Below are 11317 nucleotides of genomic sequence, written 5' to 3'. Positions count from 1 at the left end.
ATTTTATTCCTAACATCGTATTCCCTCATCATGTTTTTAGACGTTGTTTGTTCGACAAAATCATGAGTGCTATTTGCAATCATGATCCATACTTTGTGCAAAAAGATGATGCTTTTCATGTTCTAAGTCTTCTTCCTGAGCAAAAATTACGGCTGCCTTGCGAATGCTTGCATATGGAGTATCTGCAGATCAACTGGAAGAGATCGCGAGGATGGGAAAAATAACTGTTTTGGAGTCCCTGATGATCGAAAGCATCAACTGCATGCATTGGACTTGGAAAAAATGTCCAAGTACATGGTAAGGAGCTTATGGCGACATAAAAAGAGCCAAAAGTATCATTTTGGAAGCGGTGGCTTCATTTGATACATGGATTTGACATGCTTTTTTTGGTGTTCCAGAAGCTCAGAATAACATAAATGTCCTTACCCAATCTCCAGTGTTCGACAAACTGCTGCAAGGAAAATCGCCGAGATGCACATATTGGGTTAATGACCATAAATATGACGGACCATGCTACCTTGTAGACGACATTTACCTAAGGTGGTCAACGTTTGTCAAAATAGTGCCACATCCACAGAATGAAAAAGAAAAACACTTCGCAAAATGTCAAGAGGGGTGTAGGAAGGATGTGGAGCGTTGTTTTGGTATCCTGCACGCTTACTGGGCAATTGTCAGGTCTACTGCTAGAATGTTTGATGTCAAGGCTCTTCGATCCATCATGATGACGTGTATTATTCTCCATAACATGATTGTGGAAGATGAGTATGATTATGATGTCGTCGATGAATACGAGCCGGATCCGATGAACAACTCAAGAACACGTATCTACTGTGCTTATGACTGGACCGAAGATCCCCTGCAACATGAGCCGTTGGAACGGGATGGACGTAACAATGAATTGATTGTTCAGCGGTACACTTCAGTGTAAGAGCCATACTAGCACATAACCTGCCAGAATGACTTAATTGAGCATTAATGGGGATTGCAAGAAGGTGAAGATAATTAAAATGAGCTTGTGGTTGAAGAATAAAGTGTGTTTTTTTTTTTAAGTTTATGTAATTTTATTTAGTGTGTTTTATTTATTTATTTTTTTAAGTTTATTTGGTGAGGTTATGTAAATTTAATTGGTATATATATTTTTTTAAGTTTATTTGGTGTGTTTATGTAATCTTATTTAGTGTGTTTTTCTTAAGTTTATATGGTGAGGTTATGTAATTTTATTTGGTGTTTTTTTTTAGGGATGGAACTCCTTTAAGGTGGAAGATGACTGTGACATCCCACATCGCCCAGGGGAGTGATCCTTAAATGTATATTCCAATCCCTACCTAGCACGAGGCCTTTTGGGAGCTCACTGGCTTCGGGTTCCGTAGGAACTCCGAAGTTAAGCGAGAAGGGGGCTAGAGCAATCCCATGATGGGTGACCCACTGGGAAGTTGCTCGTGAGTTCCCAAAAACAAAACCGTGAGGGAATGGTAAGCCCAAAGCGGACAATATCGTGCTACGGTGGTGGAGCGGGTCAGGGAAGTGATCCGCCTCGGGCCGGGATGTGACAATGACGGTTAGGTATTTATAGAAAAAAAAATTTAAAATTTTTTCATAATTTTTAATAAATTTTAATTTAGTTAATTAATCTAGACCGTTGGATTTGAAAAATATTCAAATCCAACAGCCTATAAGGTGCCACGTGGACAACGGTCATAATTCTGACCGTTGTGCCTTTTTTTTTTTCTTTAATTTTTGGGGGACAAACGTGGATCGTTGATCTATGATTGGACGGTCCAAATCAAAATTTAAATTCAAATTTTTTTTACCGTTGGAAATCTAATGGCCCAGGCTGGCCTAGGCTGGCCCACGTGGCTTCCCCATATGATGGCTGAGTGCGCCTGCACATGTGGGGCCCCCGTCTAATTCCGTGTTGGCTACTTGCGCAGGGTTGCACGTGATTGCCACACGCCTAGCAAATGGAGTCATATAGGCCAGCCCACACCTCTGTCGATTTTGGGCTGGCTTAGGGACCAACACGGGCTGGGTGCCAGCCTATCCGCTGGGCTGGAGTGGAAAGCTTGGGTGCCGGCCTCTCATCTCCCTGGTGGAACTGCTCTTAGGGCAGTCTAACTTGATGTTTGACTCAGACCCCAAAACCCTCGTTGTCGCTAATCTGCTCCCTCAGGTACTCTTTCTCTCCTCTCTCTCTCTCTGCGACTCTCACCTTTCACCGAGTCAAACTGGATCCCGACTCGGTCCAAGTTCGATCTCCAATCGCTCTGAGTTCCTTCTTCTTCTTGCCCCTGTGACTGTGGAAATTAGGTTTTGGTGCCCTAGCAACATCGTTCTCTCTCCTAGGGTTTTTGAGAAATTTTTTTATTTTTTTTATTTTAGGATTTTAACATCGAAATGACTTGAGACTAGTTTGCATGGCGTTACATTTTGTTTGGTTGTCAAGAAAATTTGGGTTAATGAAGAAACCAGAATGTAGTGAAGTTTAAGCTTTAGGTGTTAGTTTTTGTATGATTTATGGCTTGGGATCTTTCCTTTCATTCTTTTTTTATTCCTCAAAAGTTTCTTTTTTGTCTCAAAGAAGAAAACTTAACTGCCAACTTACTGGATATGAGCGTTTAGGAAATGGGTAGTTTACGGCTCTTGAATTATGAGTTAATCTTTGGTGGAGCATACTACTACGTTCCGGAGTCGTTTTTTGATATTGAAATGGTGTTTGATGTCTTAGAAATTCTTTTTAGTGAGTTAAAGTGCATTTGAAATTGCAGTAATCTTCCTTTTATTTGATGGTTGTGTTAGGTATACTATTATGGTTTTCCTATCTGTTAATAGGGGTTTGGGAGTTCACTAAAATCGCTTCAACTTTGCTTTAGTTTTGTTTAGAAGAGGAGGTAGAGGCAGCTGGTCCGGAGACTTGGCTCGATTTTTGATGGGGGACGAAGATTTGGATGGTATACTCTGCTTCTATTTGTCCATTTCTTTGTGTAATTCAATTCAATGTGCTTTGTTATGAAACTAAATGCGTAGTAGTGATACTAATATTCAATTTTCTAGATGCATGTGCTTCTCTTTCTGATGTAGCACATTCGATAGATAATAAAGTTTTACAATTGCACATTCGATAAAACATCCTATCTTCCTTTGCCGACAAGCCGAATGATTATGACTTATGAGCTTCCAATCCTTTGAGTAATATTTTTACCAATTGTTTTCTTGTTGAGTAAACCAATTCTTTTTTTTTTATAAAAGGAAAGAATGCTTTTACCAAATCACTTACAAAAATTCATAAACATACTCACCTATATACAGGTTTTCTACAAAATGATCATCCTATTTTTCAATGTGTATCAATGGTCCAAATTGTTCACTTTTAGAATTTCTTTCAAGAATACAAATAATCAGCTAAACCAACAATTGATTAGTTGTTCGATTGTTTTGACATTTTCATTACAATTTTGTCTAATGAGTCATGATTTTGTGTATGTTTTAGGATTTGAATGATTGGTTGCGAGAATAACTCTTGAATATGAAGGTTAAATATAAACACAGTTTCGATCAATAAAATGCATTATGAAAAATGAGAATAAAACTTTACAAAGATTTAATAATATATAGAACTCCAAAATACTCGATTGGACCAGATTGATTTAATAGGTTTTGACTTCATTGGGGGATGATCAAAAGAATTGAAAACAAAGAGAAGAAACAACAATGAAACTGAATCCATAGTAGTGATACTAATATTCAATTCTCTAGATGCATGTGCTTCTCTTTGTGATGTATAAGGGATTTGAGGAATTTAAAGAGCATGGTAGCTAGCTAAGGTGTTGTTTTAATGTTTATTTTATGGTGTAGGATTCTAGATGGAAATTAATCGCAGAGGTGAACTCCAACAGGTTGCTTCACATTTCTCCCTTTCTATATATTTTGAATGATTTAATAAGTGTGTTAGTTTTTTTTTTATTTAGGTTATTTGAGTTCTTTCTGTGTGCAATGAATTATAATCTGTATTAGCATATACTTATAAGGTTCTTCTGCCTTACTAACATTCGTGAAAGTTAATTTTAAGTGGAATTTTTTCGAAAGCATTTACATTTTTTCATGCTTTAATTAGGTTACCTTGCTATGTTGTTAAAGGATGAATTTAAAATGTGAATAAGAAAGATAACATGCTAGCATCTGATCGAAATTCTGTCAGCAGGTAAAAAAAAAAAAGTATGTGTCATTACTCGAACAACCATTTCATGTTCTAATTCAGAGTTATGAATCATGGTATTGTCTGACAATATAAAGAGTAGGATTGTGAAATCATGAGATATTTGACATTATATGCTATACTGACTTTCATATACAATTTCATTCATCTTTATTCAATCTAACAGTAGTCCTATTATTAGAGAAAACTATTCTTTTTCTTTTCAAGTAATATATTATCTTAGGACTCATAAATTTATACTCTTTAAATTCAATAAATCTATAATATATTGGCTTAAGAATTGTTATTAACAGCACTAGAAAACCGTCTTTCTGCATTCTTCTATGTTCCATGCATAATTACAACATGATTTCATAATACATCATTACAACATCACTCACTGTCTCCGAATTTCAAATTTAGGTAAGAACAATGACAAATGATTGAAAAGCATGATGTTTTCAAAATTATTTGGTTGGCAGTCCTACTCAGTGATACAAACCGAAGGACTTCAATTGTCACTTATCCTTCTATTAATAATGGGGAACCCGTGGAAAACATGATGGCTCCTTCTGGGGAAAATTGTGCCCCCCAACCCAAATGCCAAAATCAAGTGGCTTGAGAATAAGTGTTTTTCATATAGAATATTGTAATTGAATCATCAATTAAGTTACAATTTAACAAAAATATGTAGAAAGGGTTAACAACCAAAGTTTAAGAGAGTAATACTATTTGTCTTTGATAGTAGTTATATGCATGTGTGTAGTGTTGTGAAACAAATATGATGTGTGTGTGTTGATTTTTTTTTTTTAAAGATAAGTACACACATATACAATAATTTTTTGTTAAAACGAATTATACGCATGATATCTTTTTTACTGTGAATGACCATATTCTTTCTTCTCGCACATTATTGTACAACAATCTGTGTTGTGGATGGATTAACTAATTTTTCTACCCAATATCATTTCTTTGTTTTACTTACTTATTTTTATAGCCATTATTCACATGCAGCTTATGAAAAATTATGACTAATTTTTGCTGGATTCTTTATTTAGGTGATCTAATTTGTAACAGAGGACCCACAGAGAAAAAAGAGTAAATCTCAAGAGTGAAGAATCATTGAAGGTCAGCACCAAACAAGTTGGGTAACTCCTACTTCATACTAGAAGCCGCTATATTTTGAACAATTGTTTAAATGTAGAATGCTAACCTGTTGTTTTCTGTAAATATAATTTAGCTACTAGCTACTCTTCAGTGGTAAAAAAAAAAAAACTACAATTTTTGGAGTACATCGGTAAAATAGGAGCAGTTATATTTTGAACAACTCTTAATATAATATCAGTGTAGATGGTTAAGTTATCAACAACTACTGTATGGTTTTATGTGAATACTTTGTACATGTTTTGTATAAATAGTCTCTACATATCCATATACCGACACTTATAATTTGCTTGACACTTCCGCGGCAACGCGCGGCTAAATCTCTAGTTCACAACTATGCACGTAAAGTGCGTAAAGGAGACCCCATCCCATGTGCCCCTTTTTCTAATTTTGTTCTCTCACTGATTGATTTTCCTAAAGGAGCCTTCGGAACTTTGTGCAATGTAGTCAAAAGCCAATTTGAAGTAGATTCCAAACTAGTTTCCGTCTCTCTTTCTTGCTTCATTGGATCCCCCTTAATTCTGAACTAGTCTCCCTCTCTCCCTCTAATTAACAGTTAATCTCTCAGCAACTGCTTCTTGGATCTGAAAACTAGAGGTTACGGATATGGCTTCTTCTTCTTCTTCATCTGCTGCTGCTGATGCTGATGATACAAAAACGTATGATGTGTTTATTAGTTTCAGAGGTGAGGACACCCGCCGTACTTTTACCAGCCATCTTCACGCTGCCTTGCTTGAGAAAAAAATCACAACCTACGTGGATGACAAGCTTAAGAGAGGAGATGAAATCGCACCTGCCCTTCTCGAAGCAATCAAGGAATCAGAGCTTTCGGTGATCATTTTCTCGAAAGACTATGCTTCTTCCACGTGGTGCTTGGATGAGCTTGTGCATATCATAGAATGCAAGGAAAGACATGGTCAGTTGGTTATACCCATTTTTTACGACATCCTTCCATCGGACGTACGAAAACAACAGGGGAGTTATGCGGTTGCGTTTGATCTAATCGAGCAACGTTTCGAGAACAGTATCGACAAGGTGCGCAAGTGGAGGGATGCTCTGACGAAAGCAGCAAATATATCTGGGTTTGATTCAAAAAATTTTAGGTAACCAACTAATTCTTTACTTGTATAAAATATAAATTTTCATTAAACTTGTGACAAATTTAGTTGTGCTAAGATCTTGTAAGGTATATATATTTAAGACTAACTATTACTTTCCTACATAATCATATATATATATGCCAGGACGGATGCTGATTTAGTTAAGAAAGTTGTAGAGGATATTTCGACCAAATTGTGTCACAAATCATCATGCGGTTTAGAAGACCTAGTTGGAATTGAAAGCCGCATCGAGCAAATTGAATCGTTGTTAGACATTCATTCACAGGACGCTCGCATCACTGTAGGTATTTGGGGAATGGGTGGTATTGGCAAGACCACGATTGCTGATGCTGTGTTTCGTAGACTCTCTTCTAAATTTGAAGCTAGTTGTTTTCTTCGAAATGTTAAGGAGATCTCAGAACAAATAAATGGACTAGATCTCTTGGAAAAATTTCTTCTTCAAAAGATATTAAAGGTAAAAAGTCAATCCATAGGGTCAATTAGTGTTTCAAAAAGGCTTAGCCGTACAAAGGTTCTCATTATTCTTGATGATGTGAGTAGTTCATTGCAAATGGAACGTTTAGCTGGCAATCATCTTCCATATGGCACTGGAAGTAGAATCATTATCACAAGTAGAGATAGGAGCATACTTAGACAAACTGTTGAAGATGATAAGACCTACGAGGTTGAGGGATTAGAAACAGATGACGCTCTTCAGCTCTTTTGTTCACGTGCTTTCAAGAATAACAGTAGTCTTAGAACATATCATAATAGGTTGGCAAAAAAGGTGGTGTATTATGCTGGACATGTTCCTTTAGCACTTATAGTTATGGGGTCCTTGTTCTTCGATTGCAAGAGCAAAGAAGACTGGGAAGATGAATTGAACAAATTGAAACGATTCCCCAGTGAAAATATCCAGAAAGTTTTGAGAATAAGTTACGAGGGATTGGGAAGAAATGAGAAAGAGATATTTCTGGATATAGCATGTTTTCATAAAGGGAGGGATGTGGATGAGGTAAAACCATTGTTAGATATCCGTGGATTCTTTGCAGTAGCTGGAATTAGAATTCTCACTGATATGTCTCTCATATCACTTCTTTCAAAAAGGGGATTGGGAACCATAGAGATGCATGATTTGCTACAAGAAATGGGAAGGACAATTGTTCAAGAACAATGTATTGAAGATCCTGGTAAACGTAATAGGTTGTTCAACAATGAGGATGTCTATCGTGTATTGAAAAGTAACATGGTAAGTGCCAAATGCATTCGGTTTTGTTTTTTTATACGAGTAAAAACAAATAGCAAATTTTAGATGAAAACACACCAAAGAAATACTCATATATAATCAAGAAGTCAGATTCCTAGATTTGTGGTTTGATTGATTTTGCTTTATGTATATATGTTTTATTCACGTTGAAAATTTGCTCTTAGAACTCCAAATGTTCAAGCCATATTGGTTAATTGGTCTAAGATTAAAGAGCTACGGTTGAAAAGTGCAGATTTCAAAAAGATGTCTAACCTAACATTGCTAATTGTTGTCAACTCTCAACAGTTTGGCAATTACTGCAAATTAAACGCTTCTCTAGATCTTCCCGATTCTCTTCGTTATCTTTACTGGTGTGGATATCCCCTGAAATCTTTGCCCTCAAACTTTTCTCCTGAAAATCTAGTTGAGCTTCATATGCCCGAAAGCCAAGTTAAGGAGCTTTGGAAAGAAGACCAGGTATATATGCTTATTTAGTTATTTTATAAAATGCAGTGTAGGAAGTCACGCTTATTGATTCTTGATATTTCTATTTAATTTGTTGCAGAGACTTGTGAACTTACAAGTTATCGATCTGGCATGGTCCACAAATCTAACCGAAGTTCCAAATCTCTCTGGGTGTCCAAAAATTGTGCACATAAATCTTCGTGGCTGTTACAGATTGGTTGAAATTCCTTGGTATTTTCAACTTCTTGACAAGCTTACTCATCTTGATCTTGGAGAATGCACCAGTCTCAAGTATCTTTCAGAAATGCCAGGAAATATTGAATATTTAGATTTATGTACCAGTGGTATAAAGGAGTTGCCCAAATCAGTTTGGTCTAACCAAAAGATTTCTTACTTGAATATTAATGGCTGTAAAGACCTTGAGAAACTTCCAAGCAACAGGTGTAAGCTAAACATATCCGATTTGTTTCTCATACACTCTTGCACATCTCTTAATGAGATTTTTGAGCTTCCCAGGAATATTATTATTGGAGTGCAAGAGGCTTGTGAGTATCCCAACCCACATTTGTAAGTTGAAATATCTTAAGTTACTTGATCTGTATGGGTGCCCGAAACTTGAAGACTTCCCAAAGATCTTGGAGCCAATAGAACATTTGGAGTCTCTTTGTTTAAGTGGAACAGCGGTCCAAGAGCTACATTCATCAATTGAGTTTCTCCCTGCTCTCAAAAAAATTGAGCTACAAGGTTGCAAATGGCTTTCAAGTATCCCAGAAAACATATGTAAGTTGAGATATCTTGAGAGACTTGATCTCAAAGGTTGCTCAAGCTTTTCCAAATTCCCTGAAATCTTGAAGCCAATGGAACATTTGGAGTCTCTTAGTTTGCAAGGGACAGCTGTGGACATGCTTCCTTCGTCTATTGAAAATCTAATTGGACTTCAAACTTTAGACCTTATGGACTGCAAGTACCTTAAGGATGTCCCAACAAATATCTACAGTTTAACAAATCTTAGAAGTCTCAACTGTTATGCCTGTCGGGCACTTGAAAAATTGCCTTCCAGCTCCGTCGGTTTTCTCTCTTTGAAAGAACTAATTCTCAGCTACAGCGGTATATTTGAAATCCCTGATGGTCTCTTTTGCTCAACCTCATTGCAAGACTTAAATCTGTGTGGAACCAGGATTAGGAGCATCCCTGCAAGCATCAAACAAGCATCTCAGTTGTCTAGCCTCTGCTTATATGGGTGCAAGCAGCTTCAATATTTACCAGAGCTCCCAGCAGTACGTCTTCTTAAAGCACAAGATTGCACATCGCTGAAAACGGTGTCAAGTTCAAGGACAGCGCTCACGCAAGGTTGGGATAAATATGATTATTTTTGCAAATTTTTTATTAATTGTCCAGAATTGGACAAGAACGCAAGGAGCAACATAATGGACGATGCACAGCTTAGAATTATGCAAGTGGCAACTGCGCCGTCAAAGTACCCCCGGCCTCGTATTAACGTTGTATGTCCGGGAAAAGAAATTCCAAATTGGTTCAGTGATCAAAGTGAGGGATCTTCAGTGAACATCAAGCTTTGTCCAGATTGGTTTCGAAAAGGTTTCTCGGGATTCGCTCTCTCTGCTGTTGTTTCTGGGGTTTCAAAGCCGCAGAATGACTTGAGTGTAAGAGCTAATTTCATTGTCAAATTCATGGGTGAAAGACATGAACTGTTCACTTCTTCATTCTTTATCCCAAGAAGCAGCCAGAAAGGCTACTGTTATGGTCAGCATCACGTGTATGTGTGGAATAGAGCCTTTAGAAGTGAAGACGTAGCAAAAATATGCTCCCCTGATGTTTACAAACTTGCCAATGAGGCCTCTGTTGAATTCTGCCCGGTTGTTTTAAGAAGAGAACCTGCTTCTTATTCCCATATGAAGGTGGAAAGTTGTGGTATATGCCTGTTGTATGCCGAAGATCCTGAGAAATTCAAATTTGATCATGTCTGAGTCGAGGAACCAAGGGTGTGTTTGTTTCCCTTCACTAGAGTTCACTGGATTAGACTGGACACAAAATTAGTGCAATCCGGTGTTCGTTTCTCACATGGACTAAGTTTAATGAGATCAAGTCTCATTCGCTCGGATCAAGGGGCTCGCTGAAGGGTCTTAGCGAAGCCTCCCGAAAACCCACGGACTGCTAAGACCGTCGTCCTCTCTCTGGCGTCTGCTCAACTGCTCGACCAATCCAGCGTCACCCACCACTCCCCACCGCGTCCTTGTCCTCGTCCTGTTGGACGACCTCGCCTGACCATCCCACCGACTACCGCGTCCTTGTCTTCGATGGAGGAAGGTTGTTAAACGAGGACAAAAATGCATTGAGAAGGGATAAGAATTCTTTATGACAACCCAAGTTGAGTGCTTATGCAAGGGAACTGGTGACAATGATGATCCTCTCTGCAATGTAGGATTGAGAAAACAATCATGCACATATTATATCACACGTATTTACTTTGGAATTTTGGGTAAGATTGTATTCAGCCACCATAGCCCACTGATTCTAGAAACCGAGGCCAAGTAATTTTGCATCTTTGTATCTTTGTGTGAAGCTTACTTATGCAAGGGTTGTAGTGAAGCATCTGAGTAACTGATATAACTCTTAGTTGTGTGAAAGCGCTTTTTCACATGAAATCATCATTCTATTCTTGCTATGTGCAAATGTGCGGGGCTGATGAAAGATGAATTCTTGAGAAGATGATTGTAAGACTGAGTAGAATATGTAATTTATGCTTCAGCATGTATAGATGAACTCTGGATCTCATTGTTCTGGAACTTCTTGTTTCACTGACTTTCATCTTGTTTTGTGAGTCTTATGGCTTGAGTTTTGCCCTGTGAGCAGGTTCTGCCTCATCAAACTCCATTCCGTAATTGTTTCAAACAGGGTTATGGTACCCTTTTAACGGTGGAGGCCGAATGGATCGCTAGCAAGGAGCATAGATCGAAAAAGATTGCTGATATTTCGGGAGTAGGAACTTGGCATTACTATAAGAAATTAGGCTACGAGCTTAAAGGGCCTTACATGGTGAAACATCTTGTATGACGAGATATAAAAAAAAATACAAAATAAAAAAAGTTTTCATACAATTTTGCAAGGTTCTAAAAAACGCTAAACGCTAAT

The 11317-nt window shown here is 37.6% G+C and overlaps 1 pseudogene; it reads left to right on the top strand.

The window, feature by feature from the left end:
• The first annotated feature begins 4357 nt into the window (after window positions 1-4357).
• Window positions 4358-10830, top strand: LOC137715496 (disease resistance-like protein DSC1; annotated as a pseudogene).
• Window positions 10831-11317: the final 487 nt, after the last annotated feature.

Source organism: Pyrus communis, chromosome 14 (genome assembly GCF_963583255.1).
Source record: "Pyrus communis chromosome 14, drPyrComm1.1, whole genome shotgun sequence".
Taxonomy (NCBI): domain Eukaryota; kingdom Viridiplantae; phylum Streptophyta; class Magnoliopsida; order Rosales; family Rosaceae; genus Pyrus; species Pyrus communis.
The sequence above is the reverse complement of the archived record's forward strand: the minus strand, read 5'-3'. Positions and strand labels throughout refer to the sequence as shown.